The following is a 17,705-nucleotide window of genomic DNA, read 5'->3' on the forward strand; positions in this document are numbered from 1 at the left end:
TGTACGCCGTGTATGTGGGAACGGCGCATGCGCCGCTCCCACACAGTCCAATTTGAAATGCGCGCCGTCCGGCGCCATTTTCCTGTGGACCAGAAGTCGCGGCCGGACAGTAAGATTACTACTTCCGGTCGCGGCTTCCGGACTTGTGCACATGGAGCAGTGGCAGCAGACGGAGCGGACGGACCGGAGGGAGCGGCGGCGACTGGAGCAGGTAAGTGATTTCTATGTATGTTCGTGTTTCAGTGTGTGTTTACTAGTGTATGTAAACCTTCTACACTGTGTGTTAGCTCAAAAAATGGCGACACACAGTGTAGGAGGTTAGACCGTTCAAACCCCTCGTTTCTCCCGGCACTAGCCAGGATAAAGGAGGGGGGGGATTCTGAGAGCTCACTAGAGCGAGGGATTTTTTCCCAATTTTGCAGCATAAAGCAATGTGGTTGCTTTACCACATGCAATGCTGCAATTTTGGGAATTGCTCCATCTAGTGACCAGTGCTGGGAAATATTATAAATTGAATCCAATTTATAATATTTCCTGACTCGTGAAAAAAATAAAAAAAATTAGAACAATGTTTAATCACCTACACACTAATTGTTTAACTAAAAAAAAAAAAACATGTTTTGCTGGCAACACATTACCTTTAATACTCTACCTTTTACAGCCGACCAATGAGGTGCGCATTCTGTATGTTTGCGGCCGGCGCTGATGTCTGCCCTGTTCCTGCCTCCTATAGTGCACTGCGCATGACCGGAATTCCTGGTACGCGTCAGGAACCTGGATGTACGCTACAGCACTCGGGGTCGGAAGTCGGGCATACCTCGCTTCCGGTTACGCCAATGGATATGTGCCGAGTACTCATTGGCGCTTAGTTAATTCAAAACACCTGTGACATACCCTATTTAAGAAGCAATCGCTGCAATAGGACACTATACACCCCCTCAGGAAGCACTGATCGCGAAACGCGTGTTGGGGTCTTGCACATGACGTGCAGGCTTTTAGGACCACTGAGATGGGTAAGGTGCGGTTTCATTCCTGATACTATTGGCTTCTCCTATCTTTATATGGACTGTTTTGTCCAAATTACATGCACTTGCACTTTTGGATAGGATATCGCCACTCTCAGGCTACTGCACCACCTATTCTTTACATCCCTAATATGGAGACTAATGTATACTTTGTCTATAGCAGAGGTTCTGTTATCCTGTCATGTACATGCGAACATTTATAGAGTCTTCTCTGTTTTGATACCAATTTTTATTTGTTTGTCTAGCTTTCATGTCAATAAAATTGTTATACTTTTATACACATGGCTTTGTACTCCGTTTCTTCTGTATGGCATTAATTTTGGAGTGGCCCAACTGTAAGGGAATGTTCACACGCACTGTTTTCAGACGTAATTTGGGCGTTTTACGCCTCGAATTACGCCTGAAAAAAATGCCTCTAATACGCCTACAAACATCTGCCCATTGCTTGCAATGGGTTTTACGGTGTTCTGTTCCCACGAGGTGTAATTTTACGCGTTGCTGTCAAAATACGGAGCGTAAAAAGACGCCCGCGAAAAATAAGTGCATGTCACTTCTTGGGACGTTTTTGGAGCTGTTTTTCATTGACTCCATTGAAAAACAGCTCCAATAACGTCCGTAAAATACGCCGCGAAAAATGCGAGTTGCTACATTTTTGTAGCAACTCGAACTTTCCCGGCGTATTTTACGGACGTTATTGGAGCTGTTTTTCAATGGAGTCAATGAAAAACGGCTCCAAAAACGTCCCAAGAAGTGACATTCTTGATCTCATTTACTTTGCTGGTACTGTGTTACACTGCGGATTTGCAGTGTAAAATTTGCACGTAATAAGTATCGTGTGCATTTGTCCTAACAGAGGTTTCTTTAACTCACCCTAAGGCCCCGTTCACACATGTTGGATTTGATATGGATTCCGATGATTCTGCATCCCATGCATATGAGGCTTCCGCAACCCAGTTCACATGCTCCAAATAATTTTCCATGTGTATTTTTGTCCGCACCATGAAAAGAAATCCAGCACAGCAATAAGTAACATGCTAATTATTTTGCATGGAAAAGCCGAGGATAATCAACTTTGAATGACAATGGGACTCAGGCCTTGTTCACACAGTTTTTTGCAGGCAGAAAAATCTGCCTCGAAATTCCTTCAGGCTTTCTCTGCCTTTCATTGATGTCAATGGGAGGTCAGAGACGGTAATGCCTGAAGAAATGGCATGTCGCTTCTTTTTCAACGGGAGACAAACGCCTTAGTCTCCCGTTGAAATCAATAGATGGGTATTTTGGCTGTTTTTTGCTGCAGTTTTCAATGCGGTTTCCGCCGCAAAAAATGCGGAAAAAAAACTCTGTGTGAACAGGGCCTTATTCTTGTGCAGATCTGCTACACGCTTGTGGCACATCTGCGTCAGAAATCAAAGGGAGAGCCTCCGATTTTTGCTGTGGAAAAACACATTGAACTTTAATGGCAATGTAAGAACGGAGCATCAGTTCTCCTCACATCCTCACATGCGCTTCCCCCTCCCTTAAGGCCCCTTCACATCATGTTGTTGCCCTAAGTTTATCATGTACGTCAGAAAATCTCCTAACGTACACTATAAACAACGTAGACGATCATTGGCAGGGCTCCATTATGTCCTTTTAGCGTAAGTCGGGCTGGTAGACGTCGGTAAACCTTATTTTTGTAGGATGGAATAGCGTAGTAGACTTTGATATTCCGGAGTTTCCAGGCAGAGCATCACAAGTGCTCTACCCATGGACTTAGTCCCTGGGGAAGCTCCTGACATCACTGTCCATATATGTAAAGTGACGTCAGGGGATTCTCCAGGGACGGAATCCCTGGCCAGAGCGTTGCCGGCGCTCCGGCCGTGGACTCAGGCTTTGCAAAGCTTCGAACGTCACTTTACGTATATGGACATCAGGAACAGCGCCATAGTCCCTGGGAAGAGCGCTAGTAGAAGGCTACAGCTGTGTTCATGGACAGTGACTTCAGTAGTTTCTCCAGGGTGACATATCCCACTATATGCCATACAGTCGGGTATGTTTTGGCTAAATAGATCGAAATCCAGAGCATTAACCGGTCACTGTCTGCTCCATGGTTTCATTCACTGTAATTGACATCAGCACCAAAATCAGTTAATGTGTAGAACGTACAAACATGAGCGCCACACTTTCCGTTGCCCACCCCCGGTAATGAAGGGGGGCAGACATCTTGGCTGTACGGGGCCCAGAAATTCCTGATGGCGGCCCTGTGAGTATTGTATGTATTTCCACCCTATCTCTTTCAGCTATATATTATTATACGTTTGGCTCAACCCCCACTACCTGACCAGAACATCCTCTGCATGAAATTTATATATGTGGCCTGTCTCTTTTAATTAAACTGAAGATATCAGATTAGTCTAATGATACAACTCAGGCCTCACAATATAGTCTGAGAGCCTGCTCCCTCTACCTCCTTTTGTATTATGGACACCTGGTGCTCATTCCTGTATGAATTGTCGTTTCTGGCCATTCTGTGATTGTTGGTTGGAGACCTCACTCTGGCGCTGACCCTCGCTCAGATTCCGGTGGCTATCCGCCTAGTCTCCACAGCTCCAGGTCTGGTTCCACTCAGGGTACTCACTTGCCTGCTTCTCTGCACATAGCTTCACTGTATACATACACATGGGTTAAAAACCTTGCTTGCTGCCCCATTTTCTACTAAACTGGCCATGACTGGCACATAAGAACCTGGACAGTGGCGTATCTACCGCAGTAGCAGCCATAGCGGGTCATGGCCAGTAGAACTCCATCATAGAGGTCTGGATTGGAGGGAGAAGAAAAGAACTAGAATCTAAGACGTCACCAGTGAGTCACTTAATGTAAATGTTTATTCTGCCTCTAATCAGTACTGTAGTCACTGTATGATCTGCAGCGAGATGATGGGTGGTATGATTTTTTTTTTTTGTGAAACAGCATTTCCCAGCATATCCTCCCCATTGTTCGGGCCATGCTGGGAGCTGTAGTTTTACGCCGTACAAACCTATACGGCAGGGTTTGCACTAAATTGAGCTGTATTTGTTCTGGTGTTGTATATCTGTACTGATCTTGGTTCTGATGCTTTATGTAAGTACTGAGCTTTGTTCTGGTGCTGTATATACACGTATGAGCTTGGTTCTGGGGATGTATTTATGTACTGAGCTTGGTCCTGGTATTGTATATATGTAGTGAGCTTGGTTCTAGTGCTGTATTTATGTACTGAGCTTGGTTATGGTACTGTATATATGTCAGAGCTTTGTTCTGGTGCTGTATTTATGTACTGTGCTCTGTTCTAGTGCTGTATATATGTCAGAGCTTGGTTCTAGTGCTGTATTTATGGACTGAGCTTGGTTGTGGTACTGTATATATGTCAGAGCTCGGTTCTGGAGCTGTAATTATATAGAATATATTTATAATAACTAAATTGCATGGCAGATTGAATTGTTCTTAATTCATTGTATATTTGATGGGAATCTGTGAGGTAGTTTTAACCCCTTGAACCGCCACCATGCGGTAATACATGACCTGACAATATTTCAAAACATTCCCTTGTATGTTTTTTTTCAGATGCAGCAAAATCATTAAAATCCACTTTTAAAACGGCGCACAGTATATACTAATTACTTATTAGAGAGTCATGGGGCGGTGCAGCTATCCTGAAGAGTCACATAGTCTTGCCTCCAAACCCACCTTTCCATGTTTGAGTGACATCTCCCTGGCTGATACAACTTTCTTGGATGCGCCATTGCTTTGTGGCACTATACACAAGGTTGGACTGTGTGGCACTATACACAAAGGGGGGCTGTGTGGCACTATTTACAAGGGGGAAGGCTGTAACTCTTTCTACATGAGGATGAGTGTGGCGAAATCTACAGGGGTCTGTGTGTGGCACTATCTACTAAGGGGGGGGGCTGTGTGGCACTATATACAAGGGAGGGGGGCTGTGTGGCACTATAGACAGTGGGAGCTGTATAGCGCTATATACAGTGAGGGCTTTATGGTGATATCTACAGGGGGGCTGTATGGCACTATCTACAAGAGGGAGGTGGGAGCGCTATCTACAAATGGGGTGTGACACGGTCTATAGGCGGGGCTATATAGCATGGTCTACACGGGGCTGTATGGCACATTCCACAGGGGGCACTATTTATAAGGGGGCTGCTTGTGGCACCCAGGGGGGCCCCAGTCAAGAGTTTGCTATGGGGCCCAGTCTTTCCTAGTTATGCCCCTGGACCTGGATGCAGGGGGGACAGCCTTTTTATGCAATGTATGTGTGTCCTGTACCTTGCACTGTTTTGGGGGGGGGGGGGTGAGCACTTTTACATGAAGCAGTGCTCAGTTCTGCAATGAATAAAATAAAAAATATCCCCGACAACCCCTTTAAGCTTTACCTAAATAAAACTGGAAAATTTGACATAGTACATGGGTTATAGCTACAAAAGGTGAGTTTCCTTTCTGTAAATAGTGTAGGCAAATCATCTGATCGAGGCTGCATTAAAGTTGGAAAACTATACTGTAAATGTATATGCTGTATAAGTTATAGGGCTTGGATTTAACACTTGAAGGACGCTTGTGTACTTTGCACAAGTAAATTAGCTACTTTATACACGTATTCTGTTGCACGATTATTGATATATGTTTCATCTGTTTTTTGCGAACCATGAAAAACATACATTTTAAAGTTTAGCTGGCCTCACTGTATTTGCATGAAGTAGACAAGGATTTAGGGACTTCTCTATGAATACGGCTCAATTGTCATAGCAGTTGTTTTAATTCTCCACTATAGAGCAATTTATCGGTCTAGTATTTGGGACTGTGGCTTGTGAGGGGGGGGAGGGGGGATTTCTCTTTCCAGTGCAGTAATTACAGTCTTTTTATTTTTTTACATTTTCCTCCATGGAAGTTGGAAAGCACAACTGGTACACATAATGCTAAAGTTTTAGCTCTAGTGTAAACACAACCTAAAAATCAGGCAAAATAAGAGCCACAAGAGAATAATTTTAAGATAAAATGGAGCCTAAATTTATGATTTAAATCTATGTAAATTGTAAATACCTATAGTCCATTTTCTTTTTTAGTTTGTATACTTTAAAATTAAGCTCTACCTTCGATTGCCATTGGCTGTACAGTTAACAAATTCAGCACATTTGTAATACATTTTGCATTGTTTTTGCCATTTTCAATTTTTCAACTGTTGTACCTGTGAGACCATCAACAAGTAGGTTACATTCTAATGGATCTGTTCTAATATGTGCTGTGTTTGTTTCTTTAAAGGGGTTTTGACATTATTACAAGTACATGGCACATTGATAGGATATTCTATCATTTGTTGATCAGTGGGGTTAAAACTGCCAGGACTGCCACAGTCCTGGGAATAAAGGGTCCACAGAGCTACTTAAGCCCTACGGCTCCTTCACAGTTTCTGCTGCAGTGGCGCTCCTAGCTGTTTTCTGTACAACGAACTGCAAGACAGCCCCATTCACATTCAGGCTGGGTTCACACGACCTATTTTCAGACATAAACGAGGCGTATTATGCCTCGTTTTACGTCTGAAAATAAGGCTACAATGTGTCGGCAAACATCTGCCCATTCATTTGAATGGGTTTGCCGACGTACTGTGCAGACGACCTGTCATTTACGCGTCGTCATTTGACAGCTGTCAAACGACGACGCGTAAAAATACAGCCTCGTCAAAAGAAGTGCAGGACACTTATATACATTATATGCAGGACACTTCTTTCAGACGTAATTTGAGCCGTTCTTCATTGAACTCAATGAAGCACAGCTCAAAATTTACGGCTGTCAGAGAAGCCTCGCAAAATGCGAGGAGGAGGAATTACGTCTGAAACGAGGCAGCTGTTTTCTCCTGAAAACAGGCTGTCTTTCCAGACGTAAATGCCTTCTATCGTGTGCACATACCCTCAATCTCACTAATCAGAATAGTATGCCATATCCTAGCGATATGTTAGCATGTCATATCATGGGTATACACCTTTAAGTACATACACAGTAGTGTCCTAATTTTAATAGATGGTGGGACTGGTTTATTTACACCTTAATATCATTTGTCAATAAATGGGTTATCCGACTTAGGACATTGAGGGCATATCACTAGTATATTCCATCAATGTCTGATCAATAGGAGTCCAACTGCTGTGACCCTACCGATTGCTAAAATAAAGTGGCAATCACCTGACCCACCAATCGGACATTGATGGCATATTGAAGCAATATTCCATTAATGTCTTTATGCAAATATTCACATACTGTTAACTTTTATTTAGAATAAATATAATGGTATAAATGAGATCCATCAACAGCAGACAGCCAGCATAGAATATAAATGAAATTAGATTTTACACCGACTATTGAGCCAATGAAAACTGAAGGTGAAGCTTCACTTTAAAACCGTATAAAACATGATGAAAAGCAGTAGAAGCAGATAAAACATCCCAAACCAGGCTGACAATTCTAATTTAATTTCATTAAATTGACGGTAACACTTCCTAACATCCTAATATATTAACCTTAAGAGCACGGATTCTAAATTAAGCAAAAACAAGAAGATAAAATACTCACTTCGGAGAAACAGGTATAAAGCTACGTAAAGCCAAATGACCATGATGAGATGACTTCACGTTTCAGTCTTCTCTATGCAGAAGTAATAAGATGCAACTCAGATGAACACGTGTAACCACCTCCTTCCTGGTATCATGTACAGCTTTTTTTCTTCTTTTGATTTTTTTCATATCTTTGTACAAGTAGATTTTTATTTTGTCCTATAATAAACTGCTATACAGGTTTACACATAAAAGACCTTTACAGAGCTAGTAATGTAATAATCTTACTTCTAATGCATCTACATTGAAAAAAAGAATTTTGCAAATAGTCTTAATTAAATAATCTATCATTTTGAGTCTACAGCTCCTATGCAGTCTCATGTGTCTCTACGGTTACAGACTACAGTCCTGGCCAAAAGTTTTTAGACTGACCCAAAGTTTGCCGCTTCAGTGTTTTTAGACCTTTAAGGGCTTATTCAGACGAACGATTGTAAACTCGGAGGTGAAAAACTGAAGTTTTTCACGTCCGAGTCACACCCGTCCCGTGCGGGGACACGTTTTCACGGATCCCTCATAGACTTGAGTCTATTGAGGGATCCGTGAAAATGCACGAAAATAGGACATTTTCTATTTTTTCATGGGCCCTGCACATGGTCTGTTAAAACAATGGCAGTATGAACAGCCCCATCAAATTGCATGGGTCTGTGTGCTGTCCGTTTTTTTTAACAGCTAGCACACAGACATTTAATATGCTCGTCTGAGTAACCCCGTAGTCAGATGTTTCTATGGTATACTGAAGTACAATTATAAGCACTTCATAAGTTTTTAGACTTTTATTAAAAAATACATCATTGAGCAAAGACTCAATATTAAGGCTGGGTTCACACACACTATTTACGGACGTAATTCAGGCGTTTTAGCCCAGAATTAAGTCCGAAAATGCGGCTCAAAAGCGTCGGAAAACATCTGCCCATTCATTTGAATGGGTCTTACGATGTTCTGTGCCGACAGTCATTTTTTTACGCTCCGCTGACAAAAGACGGCGCGTAAAAAAAGACGCCCGCGTCAAAGAAGTGCCTGTCACTTCTTCAGACGTAAATGGAGCCGTTTTCCATTGACTCCATGGAAAAACAGCTCCAATTACGTCCGTAATTGACGCAGCAAAAGACGCCTGCACTTGCCATTACGGCTGAAATTACAGTGCTGTTTTCTCCTGAAAACCGCACCATAATTTCAGCCATAACGGACGCTGCCGTGTGAACATACCCTTAGTGTTGACCCTTCTTTTTCAAGACACTGGATATCAGTTTCTGGGACAAATCCTGACTGATCGCAACCCATTCTTGCCCAATCGGTGCTTGGAGTTGATCACAATATCTGTGTTTTTGTTTGTTCACATGCTTTTTGAGGATTGACCACAGGTTCTCAATGGGATTAAGTTCTTGGGGAGTTTCCTGGCCATGGACCCAAAATGTCAATGTTTTGTTCACGAGCCTCTTAGTTATCGCTTGTGCCTTGTGACATGGTGTATATCACCAAATTGCTCCTGGATTGTTGGGAGAAGTTGCTCTTAGAGGATGTTTAGATCCTATTTCTGTGGACCTTTCTGACCAGGTCCTGTAAGCGAATAAATTCATGAGAAAATGATATACCTGGTTCAAGGAAAAAAGATACAAAGGAAATGAACCAGCACTCATTTATCCTAAAAACATCTTATTAAAAAAAAAAAAAAAATGTTTCAGGCGACCATAGTCCTAAGTATTACTTTGTTTTTTAACATAACTGCTAGTTCCTTTCCTACGGATGGTGTGTTTGGGTAACAAAGCCACTTTCCTTTTGGGCCTCTGCATTTGGTGAAGTTGCCAAGTGGAGCTGGAATCACACTTTTTTTTTTTTTTTACTGGATTCTATAAATACTTTAGCCATTCCTCTTTCAGAAGGCAGCCTTTGTACTATACAACCAGCACGGCAGTAATTTCGTGCTTACCAGGAAAACTTTTTTTAATTTTTTTATTAGGCCCCTCATTTCCTCTGAGATAAAAAAAAAATATAAAAAAGCTCATATAGCTACATTTCACGGCAGTCATTTCCTCTACAGAATGCAGAAAATAACCCTAAATTGGCACAAATGCAATGAAACCGCCTATGCCTTAAAATTGCAACGTTACATTTAAAAAATGTTGCCCTCATTTTGCAATTAAAAAGAAAAAGACAGATCTAGGACATACTCGTTCTTGTCTACATTTCTCAACAGTGACATCTTTGTGGCAAATTTGTAATTTTGGTAACACTGACCTACTTCAAAGACAGCATGGTGTCTAAAACTATGGTAAATCTTGGAGAAAATAAGAGCTAAATGGTCGTCGTTAACATTTGTAATATATACCATACAAGCAGGTAATGTGGATGCTATGGGCGCCATTCCTGGTTTTTCCCATTTCCTTTACTATTAGTTAGTAAGAACACGTGCAGGACTTCCCTTACTAGAGGGACTATGTTGTTAGCAAGCAGGAGGGTTGGGAATCGGCCATGGCAAGGGGGTGAAGGGAGAAACCAACACCAGGCACCAAAGTGTGGGCCTATTTCTTGTATGTCACCTATGCACGTTATAAAATCACCGTGGGTAGCTAGAACCTAAAACAGTAACTATTGACAGGCATAAAGTGCTGGAGTACAAAAGTAACCATGACAAGCCGGTAATCTAAAACCCAAAATGGACCCCTAGGGCCATACAAGATAGCCAATATGATGATAAAACACACATATTAAACATCCCCCTAACCCGTATAAGCAGTTGAATGATGGATTATTTGATTTTTTTCTCAGTGCCATGTTGCCCATGTACAAAAACTATCACACATAATACACATGGTGGTCCATTTTTTATTTTTGTTCAGTCTTCCAGCGTATTTTCAACAAAATAGAGAAATGCCAGTTCTATAAAATGCCCATCCTTGAATATCCTGGGGTATTTCAATTTGTCATCAGTGACTGAAAGCCAAAGAGGAAGATAAAAGCTGTGGCAGAACATACAGTACACATAAAGGGTATATGCATAACCCGTACAAGTAGCTCAATTGAGAATGGATTTATTTTCGTTTTGTTTCTCAACAAAATCACACACAAAAATATGGAGAAAAAAAATGTCCATTTTAATTTGATCTTTGCAGCAATAAAATGAAAAAATAAATAAAATACAAAACCTTAAAATGTTTGGCCTAGAATTAACTTTCATTAAAAGGGAACCTGCAAACCAGCCTGCTAAGCAGAAAGAGCTGAGCACATTGATAGTTTTGTGAGAAAAGATGCAATTTTAAATTTATTGATGTGAACGTCTACCACAGTTATTTCTGGACGTACATTTACATGGGGAAGGCTGCCGATTTTATATATATATATATATATATATATATATATATATATATATATTAAATCTATGATTTAGGTGATTATAAAAAAAAATTAAATGGACTTATTCAAAATCTTGTTTCGTTTTTCAGATGCAGCTTCTATGTATACTCTATACATAGAAGCTGTATCGTTCGTTATCAGCCAAATTTGTCTGTGAAGTGAACTGATGGCTTGACTTAGAGTGGGTCCTGTGTGTTTGAGTTAACATCTAAGTTGATCCATATATAGATTTGATTGACATTATTGTGATTCTGTGTGTTAGAGACACCCAAGACTCGCTCTCATCCAAGCCGTCAGTTATCATTTATCAGACAAATTTGGCTGATAGCGAATGATACAAATTCTAAGTATAGGGGATAAATAAAAGCTCAATCTAAAAACACTAAAAAAAAAAATTCTTAATAAAAGTCAATTGAAAAAACTTTATAATCACCTAAAATATACATTTGATTTAAAAAAAAAAAAAAGCCTACAAAAAGGTGTGCATAGGCTTTAAAACAAAAAATTAGCAGTTTCGATTTTAAAGAGGCTCTGTCACCAGTTTCTAACTTCCCTATCTCTTACCTAATCTAATAGGCACTTTGATGTAGGTAACTACTGTGTTTTGTAAAAAAAAAAAAAACATTTATTATTGACCAAATTATGAGAATTTTTAGATTTATGCGAATGTTTTCTAAATGCCCAACTTGGCTTTTTTTTCTATTCACCAAGTAGGCGTTGTATAGAAAAGTGTATGACGCTGACCAATCCGTGCCATACACTTCTTCATTCCAGCATCATTCACAGCACAGCGTGATGTCGCGAGATTACGCTGACACGTCACTTCATCCCGCAGGTCCTTCGCTGGAAGCAAGGAAGACTGAACAGACATTGCCTCCAGCCGCTGCCGGTTCGGATAAATGTCCTGGCATGGATGGAGGCGATGTCTGTTCAGTCTTCCATGGCTCCGGTGAAGGACCTGTGGGATAAAGGGACGTCACAGCGTGATCTCGAGAGAACACGCTGTCCTATGAATCAAGCTGGGCTGGAATGAATTGAAGTGTATGACGCTGATTGGTTAGCGTCATACACTTTTCTATACAACGCCCACTTGGTGAATAGAAAAAAAAGCTTTTAGAAAAAATTTGCATAAATCGAAAAACTTTCATAACTTGGTCAATAATTAACGTGTTTTGAAACGTTTAAAAAACAACAACTCAGTAGTTATCTACTGCCATGACAACTATCAGCACCCCACTATGGCATCATGGGGGGTGCCGATGACCTGTCAGAGGGGGCCGCCCCCTCTCTAGAACGCCTCAGATGCTGTGGTCGCGATTGACCAGAACATTTTATGGGTTAAACTGGCAGGAACAGCACGATCCCGGTTCCTGCCCGTTAGTGCTGGGTGTCAGCTGTAATACACCGCTGACACCCGCAATGTATGGAGTACGCCCGCAATGTATGGAGTACGTTCCATACTTCTCCCCCTGTGACGTGCACTTATTTATATATACATATATATATATATATATATATATATACATACACACACACACACACACACACACATATGAAAATGAATGTCTGTTGTTTGCTCTTTATGCACGACCAAACGACTAGACCAATCTGCACCAAATGTGGCCCATAAGTAAATCAGGCGCTTTCTAAGGTTGTAAGGTTTTAACTCTCTAAGGCCTACTGTTCTCGCCATATTCCGAATAAAATAATAGCACCACTGGCTTCCACATCAAGGGTCCTCCACCATATCACATCAGATGACCCCTATTAGCCAATAGAAGCTTGCAGGTTCTTCATTCACAGTTTTACACCAGGTTCCCATAACAACCCAGTCATTTTTGTTTTACGACGGTTTCCATAACAATCCAGCCATCTTTCGTGACTTGCCATGAATGAACACATACTATACTGGAACACCGAAAAAGGCCATACTTACAAATGGACACAGCCAGGTCAGAAACGCTGATGAAGGCGAGTGAGCAGGTGCTTTAAATAATAATAGCCACTCCCACTAGTCTTGAGGGGAGTGGTATGTGGTGCATGGGATGTGTAGTAAGAAATAATAAATGAATAGTGTATGTGCAAGTGTAATAATGTAAGTGAAATATAGGGGGCAGTAATGAGTAAAGTGCCTAAAAAATAAATGAATAATGGGATGCAAGTGTGTGAAACATGGAGGGATAGTGTGTAAGTCATGAGGCACCACATACCACTCCCCTCAAGACTAGTGGGAGTGGCTATTATTATTTAAAGCACCTGCTCACTCGCCTTCATCAGCGTTTCTGACCTGGCTGTGTCCATTTGTAAGTATGGCCTTTTTCGGTGTTTCTGCATAAATGTCCTTGTTTTTATCTGTTTTGTCTGTACATCAGGAGCTTTTCGCTCCAGTTAGGGACTCGCAAGTCTGGGGATCCTTGTCGTGGATTGCGAGCTTGCGTCCTTTTGGCCAAAATGATCACTAATACCCCATGTATTTTTCATTATTACTTATATTCGCTTCTTTTGGACACAGCCAGGTCTTTGATGCTGGGAGAGCATGGTGTGTTGTTGTTTGGCCTAGCAAGCAGGGTAGCCCGCTCTATGAATTATCAAGGCGTCACAAATAGGCTTCTACCTGGCTAGACACGTTGCGCCTCATGACTTACACACTATCCCTCCATGTTTCACACACTTGCATCCCATTATTCATTTATTTTTTAGGCACTTTACTCATTACTGCCCCCTATATTTCACTTACATTATTACACTTGCACATACACTATTCATTTATTATTTCTTACTACACATCCCATGCACCACATACCACTCCCCTCAAGACTAGTGGGAGTGGCTATTATTATTTAAAGCACCTGCTCACTCGCCTTCATCAGCGTTTCTGACCTGGCTGTGTCCATTTGTAAGTATGGCCTTTTTCGGTGTTTCTGCATAAATGTCCTTGTTTTTATCTGTTTTGTCTGTACATCAGGAGCTTTTCGCTCCAGTTAGGGACTCGCAAGTCTGGGGATCCTTGTCGTGGATTGCGAGCTTGCGTCCTTTTGGCCAAAATGATCACTAATACCCCATGTATTTTTCATTATTACTTATATTCGCTTCTTTTGGACACAGCCAGGTCTTTGATGCTGGGAGAGCATGGTGTGTTGTTGTTTGGCCTAGCAAGCAGGGTAGCCCGCTCTATGAATTATCAAGGCGTCACAAATAGGCTTCTACCTGGCTAGACACGTTGCGCCTCATGACTTACACACTATCCCTCCATGTTTCACACACTTGCATCCCATTATTCATTTATTTTTTAGGCACTTTACTCATTACTGCCCCCTATATTTCACTTACATTATTACACTTGCACATACACTATTCATTTATTATTTCTTACTACACATCCCATGCACCACATACCACTCCCCTCAAGACTAGTGGGAGTGGCTATTATTATTTAAAGCACCTGCTCACTGGCCTTCATCAGCGTTTCTGACCTGGCTGTGTCCATTTGTAAGTATGGCCTTTTTCGGTGTTTCTGCATAAATGTCCTTGTTTTTATCTGTTTTGTACATACTATATTGGATTTCAGAATTCCCATAAATTGAACCCCTTTCAGACCTGTCATTCCTCCAAATAGGAACCCTGCACTTGGATGAAAGACTCCTGCAGCAAAGCGCGTGGCTGCTGCCTGAGCTGCTGAAACCTCTCAACAGACCCAAGCCCGTCTCCAGGCAGACAAAATGCGCCACAGCCAACAGCGAGCTTCTGAAACGCCCCGGCAGACTGAGGCATGACTGCAGTCTCAGCAAGACAGACGAGCAGCAGCGCCTCTCCAGCAGACCCAAGCCCGTCTCCAGACTGACAAGATGTGTGTTGTAGTAAAAGGTTTACCTTATTGAGACCCATGCAAAACCGGGTAACTCTGATAGTATTTTAATTATGTACATGCTTTTATTGAAAATATTAAAAATAATTGCCTCACCACATTTCAATAGCCATAACATTAGCTGTGTGAGGTCTTGTTTTTGCGTTCCTAACGTGTCCTCTAGGATGACTAAGAAAAGGTGGCATTAACGTCAATGATAACAAGCACATTTGGGTGACTAAATTTAACTCCTTAACGACCGCCCACTGTATTTTGACGGCAGGCAGTGCAGGTGCTTCATCTACAGCGACGTGTTTTGGCTTCTCTGTAGAAGAGGCTGATGAGCGCTCATCCTCTAAGCAGAAGCTGTAACTTACAGCTCCTGATCTTAGAGCAGCCTGCTAAATACAGCTGGGGTCGGAAAACATTCGGACCCTAGCTGTTCAACCCTTTGATCACCACATGATCAAAGGGAACTCCCCTCTTTGATCGCGTCATCGGGAACCCGGTGATGTGATCAAAGACCGGGGAATCCCTCTGTAGTCCGCCCTGGGGACCTAGAAAGGACCCCAAGGCTGTCTGTTCAGTTTGCCTGCTGTTAGGGCACACTATGTGCTGCCCTAACGGCAGCGTGTGTCATAGAGACACCGTGTAATGTATTAGCATACAAGAGTACTCTAATACATTATAAGTAAACAATTAAGTTGTAAATAAAGTTATCCCTTAATAGAATTTAAAAAAAAGTAACAAAAAAATAAGTAAATTTTTTAAAAAAAGTCCCCAAAAAGAGTCATATTTTGCATAAAATAAATGTTATTGCCCCTACATTAAATAAAAACAAAAGAACCTACACATATTAAGTATCTAAACGACCGTAATAACCTGAAGAATTAATCTAACTAGTTATTTAGCATGAATGGAATAAAAAATAAACAAGAAAAATGATGCAGAGAATTGCTTGTTCCTATATTCATGGCGTAAAAATAATTTCTAACCCCAAACTGCGAAAAAAAATAATACAATCTCGCTCGCATAAAACAAGGCCTCAAACAGCCACGTCAATGAAAAAATAAAAAAAATACTTATGGCTGCTGAAAGGTAGAGAGGTAAAAACTGAAAAACGTAGATGTCATCAAAGCCTTTTCAGGGCTAGTCATTAAGGGGTTAACCGAAAGCAGAAAGAAATAAAAAGTGTTTTGTCTGTGAGGTGCTGCAGATCTAGGCATTTTCTAGTGATATTCGTACAGTTGTGGTTACAGTGTAAATGGCACAGGAAGCCACCAATATATGCAGTCACTTTCAGGATCTAAACGTACACCTCCATACAAAGCTGACATTTCAGGTCTGAATGCAGTTAATAACGACATCCTCTCAGCCCCCAAATCAAACTCAAATGGGTCTAGGAAACAGAGATGAGGGATGCCATATTCTGGGAACGCACACTGGAGAGATTCATGCGCTGTCCCTTTTCCTGCAGAATTAAGGCTATGTTCACGTCAGGGCTCCGGTCCGACGGAGCTTTCCGTTGGAACGGAGCCCTGACTGACACAAACTGAAACCAGAGGATTCCGATTCCATCATCATTGATTTCAATGGTGACAGATCCGGTGCCAATGGTTTCAATTTGTCTCCGTTGTGCAAGGCTTCTGTAGTTTTGACGGGATGAATAGCGTAGTCGACTACAGCAACGCGACCACATTGACTTTCATTACTTGCGGTGTAGGCTATGGGACATAGCGATCTTTGGTTGGACGACCTGTGTCGTGGCCAAAGTCACCATGTAACACACGGAGTACAAGGCAAGTAGATGAGATTTTACAAAACTCATCTGCATGCTGCAGACATTTTACACTGCAGATTTTCAAATCTTTGATATGACGTTAAATTAATACCTTGGGGTCTACTTTCCATAAAGTAATCATATTTGGGGTGTCAAAGGGGTTTTCCAGTCCACAAAAATTGATGGCCTATCCTCAGGATAGGCCACCAATATCTGATGGGCGGAGTCCCGTCTCCCCGCAGATCGGCTGTTTTGAAGGGGCCGCGATGTTCGTACGAGCGCTGCGTCCCCTCCATTTCCTTTACTGCTCACATTGTGAATCGCGGACACACTTGTAGCGGCGGTTCACAGTATTACAGTATACACTTGAATGGGAGAGAGCTGTAATACTGTGAACCGCCGCTACAAGTGTGTCTGTGATTCACAATGTGAGCAGTAAAGGAAATGGAGGGGAAGCAGCACTCGTACGAGCACTGTGGCTCCTTCAAAACAGCCGATCGACAGGGGTGCCAGGTGTCGGACCCTGACAGATCAGATATTGATGGCCTATACTGAGGAAACCGCGTCGGGAAAACGTGCCAAAAACGTCTCCTATTGGTTTCAATGGGAGGCGGAGGCGTTTTTACCAGTTTTACTGCTCACGAAAAAAAGAAGTGGCAAGCCCTATTTTTGGGCGTTTACGTCTCTGACCCCCCACTGACATCAATGGGAGGCAGTGAAAGTGTTTTTCGCTGCGTTTTTGCCCGCGGCGCTCAATGGCCGCAGGCAAAAATGCTGCGAAAAACACGGCAAACGGCGTGCAGGCAGATCAAAATCTGCCTCGGAATTCCAGACAGAATTTTGATACAGGATTTTCTGCCTGCAAAATAACTTAGTGTGAACAGGGCCTAATACAGGATCTCTTGGAACAGATCCAGCAGCAGGTGAGGAAAATGTGCTGACTGGATTTTGTGTACCAAGATGTCTGACATATGTGGAGTGGGCAGATTTACATTTATCAGGCTGTGAAAGGGGCGGGGAGGGAGATGGGTGCCTGTACTTAGATCAGGGATAGATGGAGGCACAAAGGATAA

The 17,705-nt window shown here is 42.0% G+C and overlaps 1 protein-coding gene across 4 annotated transcripts in view; it reads right to left on the reverse strand.

Moving 5' to 3' along the window:
- TMIGD2 (transmembrane and immunoglobulin domain containing 2) overlaps positions 1-17,705 on the reverse strand; it is a 136,703-nt gene that overhangs the window by 109,847 nt on the left and 9,151 nt on the right. The window contains exon 2 of one of the 4 annotated variants that reach the window (XM_075849026.1): positions 7,617-7,816. The exons of 2 other annotated variants lie outside the window; for them this stretch is intronic. The gene's annotated coding sequence lies outside the window, so the exon portion shown is untranslated. Of the gene's footprint in view, positions 1-7,616; positions 7,827-17,705 lie in introns of all 4 variants that reach the window. One more of the 4 variants, XM_075849019.1, reaches the window with a different exon arrangement.

This window comes from Rhinoderma darwinii, chromosome 1 (assembly GCF_050947455.1).
Source record: "Rhinoderma darwinii isolate aRhiDar2 chromosome 1, aRhiDar2.hap1, whole genome shotgun sequence".
NCBI classification, from domain to species: Eukaryota; Metazoa; Chordata; class Amphibia; order Anura; family Rhinodermatidae; genus Rhinoderma; species Rhinoderma darwinii.